The 19,591-nt window shown below is 35.7% G+C and overlaps 1 long non-coding RNA gene across 1 annotated transcript in view; it reads right to left on the bottom strand.

Moving 5' to 3' along the window:
• LOC142198059 (uncharacterized) overlaps window positions 1–12,264 on the bottom strand; it is a 49,089-nt gene extending 36,825 nt beyond the window's left edge. The window contains exon 1 of the long non-coding RNA XR_012715340.1: window positions 12,183–12,264. This is a non-coding gene — a long non-coding RNA (uncharacterized LOC142198059). The remainder of the gene's footprint in view (window positions 1–12,182) is intronic.
• Window positions 12,265–19,591: the final 7,327 nt, after the last annotated feature.

Genomic DNA, 19,591 nt, shown 5'->3' with positions numbered 1-19,591 from the left:
ACAATGTACATTAGTATCTATCTACTCGCGAACTTCGCTCAACTTACCTGCACAGAAGTGCTGCCGCTGTCCTCTTCTGGTCCAGTCCTCTGTCCTTCACATACCTTCAGAGCGCCCTGCACACACCCCCCCCCCCCCCCCGCCTCCCTAGACTAGTATTTTAGAGATGCTGGGAGAAGACGGGGCTTGTGGCTTAGGAGAGTGTGGGCGGGTACTGGGAGGGGAGATGTGAGTGATGCATTTACATCTCCCTGCCCACACTCTTCTAAGCCACAACAAGCCCCGCCTACTCCCATCACCTATAACACTAGCCTAAGGAGGTGGCGGTGCTCTAAAGACCTGTGAAGGAGAGACCAAGACCGGACTGCACCGGACCAAGAAAAACTGGGAACGGCAGCGGATCTGTGCAGGTAAGCGGACACCAGGGGGGATTTTTTTTTAATCACTACATAGCATGGAGTCCAAAAATTGTTTGTGTAGTGAATAGGATCGTTTTTAAAATCCGATCTCGATTATTAAAAAAATCCCATTGACTTGCATTGGGATCGGAATAGGGATCGGGTTCAAATGGAAAATGATCAGAAATCAGATTTTAAAAATGATCCTGAAATTCCAAGATCAGCTCAACCCTACCCAAGCCAAGGTGTTAATTAAAAGCATTGGATTAAGGTTGACAATTCCACATGTCGACAGTTACAGTACAATAAAATAATAGTGCATTGTGCATTGGTTCATATGTACACATTTTGAAAGTCTTTTCCTGAACCGTGGCACGTCTGCAATATATTTAATAAAACATTTGGACTTTATAAAAGTGCAAATGTAAAATATGAAGAGGTTTTTTTTTTCCAATATGACAAACCTAGTTGTAATAATTAGGAGAAAAAAAACAGCATGTGGCCAGCCTTGCATTTCTTTACCACCATCTATAGGTTTGGATCCCATATGTCCTGGTTTTCTCAAAGCACTGTCATTTGTTACAACAGGAAATCTTCGAATGCTTACAAGAATACAGAGTTGTGACGCACCTGGAATAACAAAGCTCTTGAGATAAACTTGCTTTGCTTTATTCTGTGCTTTTAAAAGGAAGCATACTGTAAGGTGACCTTCAGAATAGGTATAGAGGCCATCTGTGTACAGAGTTCCTCCTGTGTAGAACATTAATCGCATTGGACATAGCAAGGAGATAAAACAAAAAATCGTGTGGTTAAAACCATGGTAAGGTATGGTTGGTATGGTTCTCTTTCGATCCAGTTGCTGAAAGCAATACACCAATCCATGGACCAGGATAACATCAATACCCTAAGTAGGTAAATGGTATAGGAATGTAATATAACAATATCGTAGACATAAACTGCTCTGCAAGAAATAAAAAATCGTATTCTGACATGTCACAGTCACCTGAAGGTGTTATCTTTCTCGATCCATGACCTTTATCCACTACATATTCTCCAGTCATAGTCAGATATACATGACTGGAGATGTCCAACACAATTCCTGAGTCAATTCTCCACTGTGTCAGAAACAGATTTAAAGAGAATATATGATAAGTATAGTAGTTTGACCATCAATCCATAGGTTTTGGTGTTCTGATCGTCGATAAAAAAAACTTCAGTGGTCTGGTCATCTGTCCATAAAGTTTATTGGTCTTACCATCTGTCCTTAAGCTTCAGTGGTCTGATCATCTCTCCATGGGCTTTGGTGGTCTATTCATCTATCCAGAGTCTAATAATCTGTTTATAAGCTATGATGACTTTTCATCATGTCTCCATAATCTGGTGGTAGTGCAGGAGTGGCATGTTGAATATCTTTCATTTCACACCCTTTTAACAAAAAGCCACATTCCATTTTTGAGCATCCCTCTCAAGAGACCCTCCTGTCCCCCACACTAATTTTCTCCTTACATACATTATTTTGTCTTATATTAACACTCTCCCCTAATACAATTAAATGTCTCCTTCAGTGCCGCACACAATTTAATGACCCCTACAGTGCCCCTACACTCCTGGGAGGGAACACTCTACTCCCCAGCCATGGGCTATCTATAAGCTTTAGTGGTCTGTTCATCTGTCTACCTGCTTCAGTAACCTGATCATCTGTCCACAGACTTCAGTAACCTGATCATTTGTCCATAGACTTCAGTAACCTGATCGTTTGTCTATAGACTTCAGTAACCTGATCGTTTGTCTATAGACTTCAGTAACCTGATCATCTGTCTATAGACTTCAGTAACCTGATCATCTGTCCATAATCATTCATGTTCTGATGGGCTGTATATAAGCTTTAGTGGTCTGTTCATCTGTCTACCTGCTTCAGTAACCTGATCATTTGTCCATAGACTTCAGTAACCTGATCATTTGTCTATAGACTTCAGTAACCTGATCGATTGTCTATAGGCTTCAGTAACCTGATCATATGTCTATAGACTTCAGTAACCTGATCATCTGTCCATAATTTTTCATGTTCTGATGGGCTGTCTATAAGCTTTAGTGGTCTGTTCATCTGTCTACCTGCTTCAGTAACCTGATCATCTGTCCATAGACTTCAGTAACCTGATCATTTGTCTATAGGCTTCAGTAACCTGATCATCTATCTATAGACTTCAGTAACTTGATCATCTGTCCATAAGCTTTCATGTTCTGGTGGGATGTCTATAAGCTTTAGTGGTCTCTTCATCTGTCTATAGGCTTCAGTAACCTGATCATCTGTCCATAGTCTTTGGTGGTCTGGTCATCTGTCTATACATTTCAGTGGTCTGAAGATCTGTCCATCAGCTTTGGTAACCTGATCATCTGTCTATAGAGTTCAGTAGCCTGAACATCTGTCTATAGACTTCAGTAACCTGATCATTTGTCCATAATCCTTCATGTTCTGATGGGCTGTCTATAAGCTTTAGTGGTCTGTTCATCTGTCTAGAAGCTTTAGTGGTCTGTTCATCTGTCTATAGGCTTCAGTAACCTGATCATCTGTCTATAGACTTCAGTAACCTGATCATCTGTCTATAGATTTCAGTAACCTGATCATCTGTCTATAGACTTCAGTAACCTGATCATCTGTCTATAGACTTCAGTAACCTGATCATCTGTCTATAGACTTCAGTAACCTGATCATCCGTCTATAGACTTCAGTAACCTGATCATCTGTCTATAGATTTCAGTAACCTGATCATCTGTCTATAGACTTCAGTAACCTGATCATCTGTCTATAGACTTCAGTAACCTGATCATCTGTCTATAGACTTCAGTAACCTGATCATCCGTCTATAGACTTCAGTAACCTGATCATCTGTCTATAGACTTCAGTAACCTGATCATCTGTCTATAGATTTCAGTAACCTGATCATCTGTCCATAATCCTTCATTTTCTGATGGTCTGTCTAGAAACTTTAGTGGTCTGTTCATCTGTCTATAGGCTTCAGTAACCTGATCATCTGTCCATAATCTCTCGTGGCCTGATAGACTTCAGTGGTCTAAGAATTTGTGTATAAACTTTTGTGGTTGAAGAAGAAAAATCAAATCAACAAGCCAAAAGCAAGAAATAAAGCTAACTGTTGTGAGCGGCCTAGTAAAATTCTGGACTGGAACCCAACAATAATATGGTAGGACCTAAAATTAGGAGTTCAGCCCCAAACACCTTATGACGAAGGCTAAAATGCTTGAAACAATAGTAAGAAAATTGGGATAAATGGATCTGTATACGTAGTATACGTGATAAGTGGTTCTGCATACAGAGTTGGCCACTAAGGTTAGAAGGGATTGATCTGCATGAGTTGTATTATTGTGTAATCTATATGTCTACCTTGTGTACATATGTTTTATTATGTAATAGAGAATGGAGGAAACACATAACATAGATCATAAATCCCATAATGTCATAATATATGTAACGGGGGATATGTTTTCACTATTCTTGGAATTAAACATATTCAGTAATGAATTACAGAACTTATATGTACAATATCAGTCAGCGGTTGTTGTTTATTAGTATTTCTATATTTTTTATTCAGATAAGGAAGATGACATTTTATCTTCATCAATCTGATTGGACAATTGAAGAAGAGCACAGATCGGGGTGGGGGGTAGATTTGGCCTTTGGTTAACCACAGCTAATAAAGTATTTGCTGCCACAGTTGAAATAGAATTAATGTTCTACAATTTATAAAATCCTGAATTTCTTGTACAAATATGTAATCCCCCAGCATTTTGTTAGAGCAGATTTGAAAGTCATACGTAATCCTATAGAGTGCCACTGGGACCTGTAACACATTGTGCTGTAGTGCATGTAAAGGCTCAATGGCACTAAAGGGTTTAGTTACCTGCCATCTGATACAATTTTACAAGCACTGTAGCCAGGGGAGCCTTTGCTATAATAATTAAGTTATCATAATAATGCATTCAGTACATTCACGTGATGGGATTTATCAAGCTTTCTGCTACATTCATTCCTCTGAGATATAAAATGAAAACATAGATTTCACTATAAACTTTGCACTCTGGTAAAGTTACACAAGCCCCCACCTCCCTTAATATACATTTGTTCAAGGTATCATATATATGCAGCTAATGTCCTCATATCATCATATTACTATGAAATTATGTCTTATATAAACCTCCTAGTGTACAAGTATAAACCAATGGGGACAATGAAACAAAAATTTATAAAAAAAAAATAAAAATAAAAAATTCAGTAGGATATTATGTGTGAGTCTGTGTGTATGCAGATATTATGCGTGTGTCTGTGTATGTGTGTGTCTATGTGTATGTAGATATTATGAGTGAGTCTGTGTGTATGCCGATACTATGCCTGTGTCTGTGTGCGTCTATGTGTATGTAGATATTATGCGTGTCTGTATATGTGCGTCTATGTGTATGTAGATATTATGCGTGTGTCTGTGTATGTGTGTGTCTATGTGTATGTAGATATTATGAGTGAGTCTGTGTGTATGCCGATACTATGCCTGTCTCTGTGTGTGTCTATGTGTATGTACAGGTATATATTATGTGTGTCTGTATATGTGTCTCTATGTGTATGCAGATATTATGTGTATGTCTGTGTATGTGTGTCTATGTGTATGTAGATATTATGCGTGTGTCTGTGTATGTGTGTTTTTATGTGTATGTAGATATTATGTGTATGTCTGTGTATTTGTGTTTCTATGTGTATGTAGATATTATGCGTATGTCTGTGTATGAGTGTGTCTATGTGTATGTAGATATTATGAGTGAGTCTGTGTGTGTCTATATGTATGTAGATATTATGCGTATGTCTGTGTATGTCTATGTGTATGTAGATATTATGTGTGTGTATGTGTGTGTCTAAGTGTATGTAGATATGATGCGTATGTCTGTGTATGTGTGTCTCTATGTGTATACAGATGTTATGTGTATGTCTGTGTATGTGTGTGTCTATGTGTATGTAGATATTATGTGTGTGTATGTGTGTGTCTATGTGTATACAGATATGAAGCGTATGTCTGTGTATGTGTGTGTCTATGTGTATGTAGATATTATATGTGTGTCTATGTGTATGTAGATATTATGCGTGTGTCTGTGTATGTGTGTGTCTATGTGTGCACAGATGTGTTACACTTGTAATAACAAAAGTAACATTGTGCCACCCAAGTGTATAGACTGAACATAAAAATACCATTTTCCATGTTATCCTCTTATCTGGTTATCTACATTTATTTAGTATTTATCTATCAACTATAAATCTATGTAGCTATCTGTCTTTCCCTCATCTGTTAATTTACAGCATCTATCTATCTATCTTATCTATCTATCTATCTATCTATCTTATCTATCTATCCATCTACCTGGTTTTGTGATTTCTCCCTTTACTAGTAATAGTGATCTGAAATAAAATTTGCAGGGCTGCAAATAATTCACATTCACCACTGATATCCTGCAAATTTATCAGGCTGGGTTCATACCTGTGCCGAAGTCTCCATTGGAGACTCCATTGTAGAAGCATGCATGGAAGACATTTCTCTCTGTCACTTTCAGTTTGAAAATGGTGAACACCCAACAGACACCCGGCAGACCCTATTATAGTCAATGGGGTCCACTGTTGTCCATGTATAACCTCTCTTTTAGCAGTCTGGCTCTCCATCATTCGGGCCTCTCAGCGGACCCAAACTTCAGAAAGCTAGTGGGAACCTGGCATCTGCAGAATACAGACCATCCTGCTCAACACTTGTATTCTACCTATGGAGCAGACAAAGACTGGAAAACCATGGGGGCCGATACTGCTGATGTCTATCTATCTATCTATCTATCTATCTATCTATCTATCTATCTATCTATCATCTTTCATATTGTAGCCAGATACAATAGTGCATAGCTTTAGGGTTTGATTTCAGGTCAGTCCTTGCTTGTGCTCCTCTAGGATAAAGGAGTGAGTCCACTTATATTCAAGTTTTACCAATGGATTCTAGATGTAATCCTTCCAAAAAGAAACAGTGGATGACCTAATGGTATGGAAATCAATTATGAAGCAGATATGAAGTTTTACTTTATGCAGTGAACCTATCTATACTTCAGTAGTATTGTACAAGATGTCACATGCAATGTACGAAATTCAGTGTGCCATGATACCCAGCTAGGATTGTACTGGAGGTCATTGCCTTCACTTTACAATCCCTTCCTACTGCAAGTATAGTATCACTATGCTTCAATATTATCTATAGAGCAAAAGAGTAATGTGGTCTTATGGCTTTTTTATGAATTTTGTTGTATTTGGAGTTTTATGATTTCTTTTTATTATAGTAGAATGTAAAATATTGCTGTCCCTAAACTGTGAATAGTCTTACCCTCCCTAAAATGTGCTGCGGAGGATTTACAGTAACTGAGAGAGTCATTTAAGAACAATAATGTCATGGTGACATTGTTCAACCCCTAAATCAAAGCAATGAAGAAATAATTGCAGAATTAATATGGTTTTACCTGACACTCGTAACCTGTCCAGCTAGACTATGAGACACTGCTGCTATGGTTAGATAGTAGGGAAGAATTCTTGTTATTGCTGATACCAAAGCTGAGCTACCAATATATCCATAGAAGGGCTGAGAAACCTCCCAGTCACAGGCAGTAGCCACCTAGTGGCAAATGTGCAGCACTAGAGAAAATCACATTGTGCTACAATCTATTCAATAAATAGCTGAATCATACTAGGCCTGTCTGCTGTACACTACATGCTCACTTGGTATACACGCTTGATGTGCTTAAGATTTTGTGTGCAAAAAAGCACATATAATAAATGTTTATATTAATGGATTTATTTGCTTATATATTACGAACAAAGAATTCATGTGATAGATGGATAGATAGATGAATAGATAGATAGATAGATAGATAGATATATTAGATAGATAGATAGATAGATAGATAGATAGATAGATAGATAGATAGTATCTGATATATCTATATATAGTATCATTTTATTATATTACTTATTAGAAGTTATATATCACATAAAATCACTGAGCTACATGAAATAGATATAGCAAGTAAATAATTTCAGTAATCAAATATTAAAATATACTGAAATATATAATGTGCAAATGCTTTGAGAGTAACAATGTATTAATCTATCTCTTCAGAATATTAACAAAAATTATTAAAAATGTCATTTATTATTATTTGTATTATTTATTATTTTTATTATTTCAGGGCATTCACTCCAGTTTTTTTTTTTTTTTTTTTGTAGTTTATATATGTGGATGAAATTGCACATTTGCATCATTTCAGTTCACATCTATGCAAAAATTGGACTAAAAATAGATCAGTTGTGCAATATCACCCAAACATAAAACCATTCAGTACAAAGGCTAGAAATAATACTGTTACAATTCATTCATTTCCACTTAGTCGCAACAGCAAAAGAATAAAATCCTATATGATAAATCTACTTCTTATTATTGATTGGGATTTATTGTGTACGTATATAAAAATTATTCTATATGTTCTTGTTTATCATTCCAACTTTTACTGTTAAGCAAATTGCAATTATATTAAAGATATTGCAATCTTATGCTATTAGGGCCAGTCATTCATTACTTGCTTGAAGAATAGTAACATGTGAGCAATCTCTCAGGCTGGTTTTATATGTGCATTGTATTGCAGGTTTTTTTTGTAACTGATTGAAAAACTCCTCAAAAAGAAGCCAATTTGCTTTTCAGTTTGCTTCTGGATTGTGACGTGTTTTAAGGGGATTTGCAACTTTTTCCTTAATTTCACCAAATTTATTTTGGGCATGCACCATTTGTATAGTGTCATGTGCCTGCTGCGCCTTATGTCAAAACTGTCTTGCACTTCTAAGTGGGCTAAGAAAATGCTCCAAAAAATCCTTAGTGAGCTCTGGTGCCCTCCCTTTAGAGACTTGTGACAAATTTATGAACCATTGTGAGGCATATTGATAAATGTGTCACAAAAGAAAACAAGCCATGGCAGGAATGTGGCAGAAAAAATCCCCTAGTGATACATTGGCCCCAAATTGTTTCCATCATACTTAACACTGACCCTTTGATAATGTATATAGATACAGATATAGATTGTATCTATTAGCACATTCTGTAAGAAAGATTAGTCCATGATGGATCTAAAGGAAACTTATGAGACTTATAGAAATTATCAGAATCTGTGAACTAATCCATCATAATTATATTATCCAAAACATGAATAAGACCCAGGAAAAATATCAGGAAAAATATGGCAGTTTGAACACTTGTAGCCTACATTGCTTGTCCTATATGCCCAGTGTAGCTGATGGGTGTACTGTCCCTTTAACTTAATAAAATCATCATATGTCCATTTGTGAAGTGCAGTCAGAGATATGTTAAAATGACTTCATCATGTTTTTGCCAATATGTGAACTTGATTTGCAAATCTCATGTGTCTTGTTCCAAATTAACCTGAATAAACCTTCCCTGTCCTTATGTAAATCAGAGCTGCCAAACATGTTCCCTAGCAGTGCAGGCTCCTGTGTGCCACTTCCTAAAGTGCAGGCAATCCAATGGTAGGGTAAATGTGTTATTAATTATTCAGGGTCCTGGTGAAGGCTCTGCTGATTGCCTCCCTTATATGATGATGCTGACCACTGAATACAAGCCAGGCCACTCTTTAAATCAGCAGCTTGATGAATAAAAGCCATTAAATGAATATAACAGTATCATACAGGTCTTCTCAGTAGGATCCCAGCACTGCATATGACAGATGACATCATGCCACTGAATAGACCATAAGATGTCTGGACTGTGCATTTTATGTCTGTCAATGTACAGTAGTTACAGCAAGAATAGGGAGTCAATCTACATTTGGACAATTGTGTTTTTATTGTTATTATTAATAATATTCTTAGTACTAGTATATATATTTTTTCTTAATTTAAATGCTATACTATAAATCCTAAATCCATGTCCCTACCATCCTGATAAAATCACTACATAGTTACATAGTAGATGAGGTTGGATAGTGTCATGCCTATTGAGTTGATAAAATAATGTGACAACTTTTTTGACTCAGACTTTATATCTAGATAAAATGTTCAATAAAAAAAATTCAGCAAGGGCAATATAAGCAAATCTCAGCACATTAGTATAGAAGGCCAGATATGAAGGGGTGTTTGTACATTGAATGGCGTTAGGTTAGTGTTAAAGACAAGCCCTGTTCTGAGGCTACTGGTGACAATACAGGCTCTGAAGCCTTGGAGACACCTGCAGAGTTACTGTATAGATTTCTAAGATGCAAAGAGCACTATACAGGCATTAAAGTGGGAAATGCTGCCATGCAATATACTGCAATTATAAAGAACACTTACAAAGGGATTAGATCATCTAGAGAAGGAGGAATATTCGCGAGAAAACGAATATCTGGAATAACAGCAATGAGGGTTATGTCTGTGTGCTCTGAAAATTGTATATCAAATCAGAGGAACAAATAATAAGCTAAATATCACTAGTGCTCTATTCATAAACGCCATTGTGTGTACTGGCAGCAAGGTGTAGAATGTCACAATACCAGGAATAAAGCGACTTCATCCTATTCAATAGCATAAGTAATCATTCTAAAACCTGCAATCTATAGAAGGACACATCACCTAACTATCTGGACATGCTGAGACTTCTAGTTCCATGACTGCACGTCCGAACACCAGCTCTATAGATATGTAACAGGTTACAAAATAGTCCAAAGACGCAAAACACAATGCAAACAATTACCGCACCTGCAGTTCTAGATAACTATATTACAGAACATCTCTGGCGTTTTTCTCATCTGTTAATTGATGTAGAATAATATTAATAAAAGTTGATTGTGAGCAGAGACAAGGAGGGCGCAGAGCTGAGCACAATGTAGTAATGTTATGTGTGTAATGGCCAGTGTTCTGCTCAGAAAGGAGCAGTGTACATGTGCTTGACATTGTGCCCTTGTCACCCCTCCCCCAGCCCCAAACACACCCACCCTGCCCCAGCCTCCCTGTGCCCTACCAAGGCTGGCTTTAACCCTCATTATTACCAAGAATGATTAACCCCTCTCCTCCCAACACCATTCTATGTATGGCTGCTCCACATGGGGCACTTTACAGTTAAACCTAGCCTGTGTCCCCTCTGTCTCTGCTGTCTCCGGCTCTGTCTATCTCTTTATCCCTCTCTCTCTCTGCTCCCCCCTTCTCTTTTTTCACTGTCTCTTCTCTCTCTATTTCCCTCTGGCATTCTCTCTCTCTCTCTCTCTCTCTCTCTCTCTTTTCTTTTTTTTCTCTCTCTTTTCTATCTTTTTTTTTCTCCAAGTCTCTTTCTCTACTGTTCTCTTCTATTCTCTTTCTCTAGTTCTCTTTTTTCACTTTCTTTTCTTTTTGTTTCTCTCTTAAATACTTTATTTCTTCCTATCATATTTTGTTGTGGTTTTTTTCCTCTATCGATTTTCTATTTATTCTTTCTTTCTTTCTTTCTTTCTTTCTTTCCTTCTTTCTTTCTTTCTTTCTCCATTTTTTTTGCCAAACTTATGTTTTCTCTCTACCCCTGTCTCTTTCTTTCTTTCTTTCTTTCTTTCTTTCTTTCTTTCTTTCTTTCTTTCTTTCTTTCCTTCCTTCTTTCTTTCTTTCTTTCTTTCTTTCTTTCTTTCTCTCTCTCTCTCTCTATCTGTCTCTCCATCTCTCTCTCTCTGTCTATCGCTCTCTCTCTCTCTCTCTCTCTCTCTCTCTCTATATATATATATATATATATATGTGTGTGTGTGTGTGTTTCTCTCTCTGTGTAGCTGTCTCGCCATCTCTCCCTCTCTCTCTCTCTCTCCATCTCTCTCTGTCTCGCTTTCTCACTATCTCTCTCTCTCTCTCTCTCTCTCTCTCTCTCTCTGTATCTCTCCATCTCTCTCTCTCGCACATTCTTCCTTTCTTTCAGTCAATTTTTAATCACTTCTTTAATCTAGAAGATGTCCTACAGCCCTAAATAACATCTATGTAAACCTGTTCGCCAGCACATGGATGGTTAAATGGAAGGGGGGTGCGTCTAATAATCTGATAATTAAGATTCCTGATTTTCACAAGAGGTCAGTAGGTGGACAAATATTTATCCAGCCCTTAGTTTCAGTAACTGCTTCTGCAATGACGCATGTATTAGAGACCCCCTTTCCAAAACCCCACAGTACTGAAAGATTTGCTTATGGGTTTTTGCTGCCAAATTCCTACAATCAAATGTCACTCAAAATCCCCTTTCCCCATACAAAGTGTATCTTGTTACAAGATAATTAAATCTGCACTTTGCACATTATACACTTGCTCTCAATGTGACTTTGTCTGTTTCCAAAATAAATATCATCATCTCAGTAAACAAGGTTTACAATTGGGGTCAAGGGGCTTCTTGCCAGATATGAAACTGTCTAGAAGTTTGTGCCCCCACCCCCCTCCATGCAGTAGACCTCAGGGCTAACAACACCAAACATTTCTTGTAGAACTATTCCTCTGAAATGCAGCTGCTCAATATGTATCCATATGTGATGGTGCACATGAAGTGTCTTCTGCTAGAGGTGTGCAATAACCTGGAGGAAATCTGAAGCTACATAGTGATCCTATAAGTAAGGATGAAGTTGTAGGAGTGCAGGAGGAGAGCTGGGCGGCTGCACTTGTTCCCAGGCTCCTTGCATTCTGCACTCACATAAAGACCTGTAGCTGTTGCCTGTATCACTTACCCAGCCCGAAGAAAGGCCATCACGGTGCAAAAGCCGAGAGCACAAAATAAAGGAACTCTCCCAGACTGGAAGTGGAAGCTGGGCTCCTGGAGAACTTGTGTTGGAAGAGGGTGGGTACTTGGGGGGGGGATCACAGCGTTCCCATCCTTCACTCCGGCTACCTTGTACTCAGATTATTACCAAGCAGCAGTGCCAGACCAGTCACAGGCAGCCCTGGCCTAAGCCTATGGGACAGCACAGCAGCTGCAGGACAAAGCCAGCCTGCAACAACCCAACACTGCTAGTGGATTATTATTATTATTATTATTATTATTATTATTATTATTATTATCATCGTTATTCCTGTTAGGTTTTTTATTACATAAAAAATGCCTTTTTTTTAAATATATATGCATTTTATGTTTGTTTGTTTTTTATTTAACCCTTTAACTGTTCAATCTTCATCTGAGTTTCAATGTAACTACATTTCATATTACTTTCTATATTCACAAAATAAAAACGTATTGTCTAAACTATTGCAACACATCCAGAAACTTTACTATATTGATTTTCTGCATATATATATATATATATATGTGTGTGTGTGTGTGTGTGTGTGTGTGTGTGTGTATTATGTAGTTGTAAATGTCTAAATGTATATATAGCATCTCGTTGTAAATGTAATTATTACTTATAGGGCCCCTACAATAATGTAATAATATATATAGTGTATGTAGAATAAAATTAAATATTTGAATATTTGCTATTTAATATGTAGTATGTAGTGTGTAGCATATATATGCACTGTATAATATGTTCTAATATATATATATACACACATATATATATATATATGTGTTTGTGTGTGTGTGTGTGTGTGTGTGTGTGTGTGTGTATAATGCTAAGAATATAAAGTACGTAGACTACAATGTAATATTTGCAATATAATATATGTTCTGTAATATGTACCATGTATATATTATATATGTTGTATATATTAGAATTTAATATGTAACATATCCTAAAATATATATTGTGTAATAACACTATGATAGAACGAGAATCAACCTACTGAATTGCATCGATAATGTCACCAATCTGCTGTGCTGCTTACAGATTATGCTTTTTACTAACATTCACCCTATAGGATCTTATACTATGTATTATGTGTAATGTCCACCGTCTGCACACTAGATATAGTCTATACTGATATATTCATTCATTTCTTCTATACACGGATGGCTGCAGTCTCACCAGTCTGCTGTACCTGTGAACAGAATATGTGTTTGTGTTTGCCACGATTATACATACTATACCATAGACTTGAATGTAGACGATGACATGTGAGCTGGATATACATGTGAATATTCACATAGTAAATGATACGGGTGATCTGTAGCATGGAGAATACATTGCAGGGCTGCAGGCTTGCAGGGTTTCTCGTGGGAACGAAGTTCGCAGAATAATCGTCCTGTTGTGTCCAAGATGCACAATAAATGACACAATGCTGATCACTGCTCTATGATAACAGGTCACACAGTGCTGCATCTGAGCGGCAATGCCAAGCACGGCCACGTCTTTATTGTATATGCCCATGTTTACTCACAAGATGCTGCTAATTACCAAGACTGCAGATGATAGGCATTAACAAAGTGGCAAGATGTGCAAGAAACCTGCTATACACAGCATACAAGCACAGCAGAAGAAACATGTAGCCTGCAAACAATTGTATGCCATGAGCCCTGGAATAGAGTGGTCGTGTTATTATAGAGAGGAGATATTATAATATTATTATATTATACTATAGTATATAGTAGTGTTATTATATTATATAAAGTAGTGTTATTATAGAGAGGAGTTATTATATTATTTATAATAGTGTTATTGTAATAATAACAATGGTGTTATATCAGTGTTGTTGTTGTTGTTTTATTATTGTAGCAGTAGTAATATTCTTCTTATTACTAATAGTCCTAGTAGTATTGCTGTTGCTAAGTTTATTACTGCTAGTGAAAGAAATTGCTATTACTGGAAGCAATATTGTTGCTATTTGTGGCAGTGCTGGCATCGATGTCTTTATTACAGTAACTGGTATTAATATTCTTCTTATTGTTGTTGTAGTGTTGCTGTTGCTATGTATATTCCTGCTAGTGAAAGGTATTGCTATTACTTACTAAAAGTAATGCTGCTATTTGTGGAAATACTAGTATCATTGTAATGCAGACGTAGTAGTATTCTTATTACTATTAGATGTGGGGTTGCTATGTTTATGACTGCTAGTAGATTGTGTTGCTATTACTTATTATTTACTTTACTGGATTTATTATAGTAGTAGTAGTGGCATTCTTATTACTAAGAGTGGTAAGGTTGCTGTTCCTATGTTTATTACTGCTAGTACAATGTGCTATTACAGTTCTTTTGTAGTGGTAGTAGCATTCTTATTACTATTAGTTATTACTATTAGATGTGGGGTTGCTATGCTGGTAGAACGCGATGCTATTACTTTCTATGTACTTTACTGTTTCTAATATAGTAGTAGTAGTAGTAGTAGTAGTAGTAGTGACATTCTTATTACTATTAGTGGAAATGTTCTTGTTCCTGTTATATTATACTATAGTATATAGTACTGTTATACTGCTAGTACAATGTGCTGTTGTTATACTGCTGTTATACTGCTAGTACAATGTGTTGTTGGCAGTAGTATTCTTATTACTATTAGTAGTAGTGTTGCTGTTGCTGACCTTATTCCTGTAGTAGAATGTGTTACTATTACTAGAAGTAGTGTCGTTGTTCTTTTACTAGTATCGTTGTTGTTATTATTATGGTAGTACTAGTAGCTGTATTCTTTGTATCACTATTAGTTGTAGTGTTGCTGTGGCTGTCCATATTACTGCTAGTAGAATGTGTTCCTATTACTAGATACGTTATTGTTGCTTTTAGAAGTACTAATATGATTGTTGTTATGCTTACTATTAGTATGCATACTATGTTGTGTTAAGATTCATGATACATTTGTGTATGCTTTATTGACAATATTTATTCCTCTCTAATGAAGGATATTTTATCTTATTCACTGCAATAAATTGTATTTATGATCACAATTAGCTAATATGAAAATAAACGCATTAAAGATGAGCCACATACCTATGAACTTTATAAAAAAAAAAATAAAGGACACTTTATATACTTCAATTAAAAAAAATGATTCTAGTAAAAACAGATTTGTGTTACTATAGGCCAATTAAGGCTTAGATACGTACAGGTCAGCACACGTCTCCGTCAGATGGAAGCTCTCCAACCTTTCATGGCAGGCTTGTTTGTGACGATTCTGAGGACACTCATCCATATTCATAAACACTTGAAGTTAGGGTACCAGATGCCCTGCATGACGCATGCTCAGCATTGACCAGGGCCCAAGTTATAGTATATCAGGCAACCGAGCGGCCCTGAGCTCTGAGCGTGTATGGAGTGATCGAAGGCATTGTGCATACGGTAGGTGTGATAGTGTGCGTGCTGTCAAATACACACACACAGATATATACACTCCTGTTTGTATGTGTATATATATATATATATATATATATATATATATATATATATATACACACACACACAGGAGTGTGCACGCATGTGTTTAAGTGTATAGTAGTAATCATATTGTTGTAGTATTTGCATATCACTGGGGCAGACCACAAGATCGCAATGTGTGTACATGTGTCATGTTATTATAGTAAAATTACATTTATATCGCTATTTCATCTACAAAAAGACATTAATGTTGTAAAATTTCGAGGTACAAACTTAAATCAAGAAAAAAACAGATGATACCGGTTATACATTGTGTGGATAGATTGTATTACACACTAGATATGTTCATATATCTACAGACAAAATATACTCCCATGTTAGACTCAGTATGATCGCTGGATGTCTCGTATTCTCTATGGAAATTCATTTTATTGTGACTTTTTTATTTACGGTATAAGACATTGAGATAGAGATAGATAGATAGATAGATAGATAGATAGATAGATAGATAATGAGATGCAATAGAAATGTAATAGATGGATAGATAGATAGAAGATAGATAGATAGATAGATAGATAGATAGATAGATAGATAGATAGATAGATAATGAGATGCAATAGAAATGTAATAGATAGATAGATAGATAAATAGATAGATAGATAGATAGATAGATAGATAGATAGATGATAGATAGATAGATAGATAGATAGATAGATAGATAGATAGATATGACATGCAGTGGCTAAATACGTGATATACAAATGGATGGATAAATAGGTAGATGATAGATAGCTATATGTGATATACATAAATAGATCTATCGATAAATATGGTATATAACGATCGATCCATAGGTATGCTCTATATATAAAATATAAACACAGTGGGTAAAACAGATGGATGGAAGAAGAAAGAAAGAAAGAAAGAAAGAAAGAAAGAAAGAAAGAAAGAAAGAAAGAAAGAAAGAAAGAAAGAAAGAAAGAAAGAAAGAAGTAGCGAGATGTGTCTGATAATGTATATATTAAATAGATACTTCATATTATTGGGGATCTTTTGTGTGTGTGTGATTACAAGGCAGTAGACACACAGACACACACACACAGCGCACACAATAACCACAACCAGAGCTCTCTGCATTGTAGCAGCCATTTGTAACACAATCTTGGGTTCCTGCTAAATAGAGTTGAACAACATATTTCACTGATAACATTCATGTATTTCAAAAGCTAATAGCCCGTGAAGTAAAGTATGAAATATACATCTCAAGAAGCAGACATTAAAGGTAGGAAGAAAGTAATAGACTACATTTAAGTTAAAAAGGCCATTTCATCTAACCTCCATCATTAATATCGGTCTGAGGATACAGCAGTGTGCGGACACAAGCCTAATGTATCTAGATAATTAGATCACAGGATGACTGAGAGTACACAACATAGGAGAGGGGCCAGGGGACCACAAAGGGGCTGCTATCTATCTATCTATCTATCTATCTATCTATCTATCTATCTATCATCTATCTCCTATCTATATATCTATCTATCTCCTATCTATCTATCTATCTATCTATCTATCTATCTCAATGTATTTATCCTATTTATCGTTCTATCAATCTATCTATCTATCTATCTATCTATCTATCTATATATCTATATATCTCAATGTATCTATCATATCTATCGTTCTATTTATCTATGAATCTCAATGTATCTAACCTATCTATCTATCTATCTATCTATCTATCTATCTTTCTACTGTATATCTATCAATGTATCGATCCAGCTCACATGCATCTATCTATCTATCTATCTATCTATCTATCTATCTATCTATGATCTGTCGGTTTACAGTATTTATCTATCTGGTATTCTATCTATCTATCTATCTATCTATCTATCTATCTATCTGTCTGTCTTTGTATCATCTGTCGGTTTACAATATTTATCTAGTATCCCCATGTAGTTATCTAACAATCAATACATATAATTTCCGAAATGTAAAACATCATAAAATAAAACATCTAAAAATATTAAAATGTATGTACTGACAGAAATTATTATTATTATTATTATTATTATTATTATTATTATTATTATTATTATTATTATTACTACTACTACTACTCAGCTTTTCTGTATTCCAAAGTTCCCTTAGCCAGGTTATAGTGCAGTATATAGTGCCCCAGCACTACTCTATTGCATTGATTTACCATAATGAAGTGGCTGAGCTGTATTACATTACTGACGTCTGGTATTGTTCGCAAAGTTGTGTGTTAGTAAATACAAGGTGGCGCTCTTCTCTTCTTCTCTTCTCCTCTGCTGCCATTATTCCCTGCTCCCTCTCTATCTCTCCCCTGCCTGCTATAATATATGACTGCAGGACTAAACCCGGAATTCCATGCTGGAATGTCAATAATTCTTCTCTGAAAATGTGGAATAAATCAGAATGAAGAGTAGATGGAGCAAGCATCACATCCTGTGTGTGTAGTGAGGGTGCCAAGTCATGGCTGCTCCCTATCCCACAACTTCCTAGGTAGTGGGTGCCTCTCTGGGTATTCTGTGTGCCTGGTAGAGCTGGCAGCCATCAGGACAATAGAGACCACTCATAGCATAGCCCCCAAATCTATCAAACTAATCTGCAACAAAGACAATTTGATTTCCAGAAAAGACATCCTGCAACACTCATTAAGCACAAGTCATTTCCATTTTTTATATCGCCTTGCCATTTCCAAATCTACTGTATCAACGCCAGTCAATGGAACGAATTTCTTAAGTAAATTAGGAATAAATAAAAGACATAGATAATCAACTTACAGACAATTAGTGCGCCTTGATTTATTTGGGATGAGTCTGTTAATAAGCAAGAAAAAAAACTGCAACCTAAGTAATTGATTTCGATAAAAATCAACACTTAAGGCGGTGACAATGTACTGTATAATATACACTGGGAGTAAATATATTATATTAGGAGGAGCTGTACTATATATAATATATATACTGGGAGTACATGTATTATATTAGGAGGAGCTGTACTATATATATAATATATACTGGGAGTACATATATTGTATTAGGAGGAGCTGTACTATATATAATATATACTGGGAGTAAATCTATTATATATATGCTATATGTATAATATACACTGGGGGTATGTGCTATATGTATAATATACACTGGGGTAAATACACTGGGGTAAATATACACTGGGGTAAATCTATTATATATGTGCTATATGTATAATTTACACTGGGAGGAAATATATAAGGAGGAGCTGTGCTATATGTATAATATACACTGGGGGAAAAAAATCTATAATATATGTTCTATATGTATAATATACACTAGGAGTAAATCTACAATATATGTACTATATATATAATATACACTGGGAATAAATCTATAATATATGTGCTATATGTTTAATATCCACTGGGAGTAAATCTATATGTGCTATATATATAATGTACACTGGGAATATATCTATTATATATGTGCTATATATATAATATACACTGGAAATAAATATATTATATAAGGAGGAGCTGTGCTATATGAACAATATACTCTGGGAATAAATCTATTATATATGTGCTATATTTATAAAATACACTAGGAATAAATCTATTATATATGTGCTATATTTATAATATACACTGGGAGAAAATCTATGATAAATGTGTTATGTGTATAATATACATTGGGAATAAATATATGATATAAGGAGGAGCTGTGCTATATGTGCAATATACACTATTATATAAGCAGGAGCTGTGCTATATGTATACACTATTATATTAGGGGGGGAGCTGTGCTATAGACATGAATAGATGATACAATACAGCAGAACATGTAAATAGACCTCATTATTCCCAACTATTAATGTGGCTAATGTGGTTCATAAAG

Source organism: Leptodactylus fuscus, chromosome 3, assembly GCF_031893055.1.
Source record: "Leptodactylus fuscus isolate aLepFus1 chromosome 3, aLepFus1.hap2, whole genome shotgun sequence".
NCBI classification, from domain to species: Eukaryota; Metazoa; Chordata; class Amphibia; order Anura; family Leptodactylidae; genus Leptodactylus; species Leptodactylus fuscus.
The sequence above is the reverse complement of the archived record's forward strand: the minus strand, read 5'-3'. Positions and strand labels throughout refer to the sequence as shown.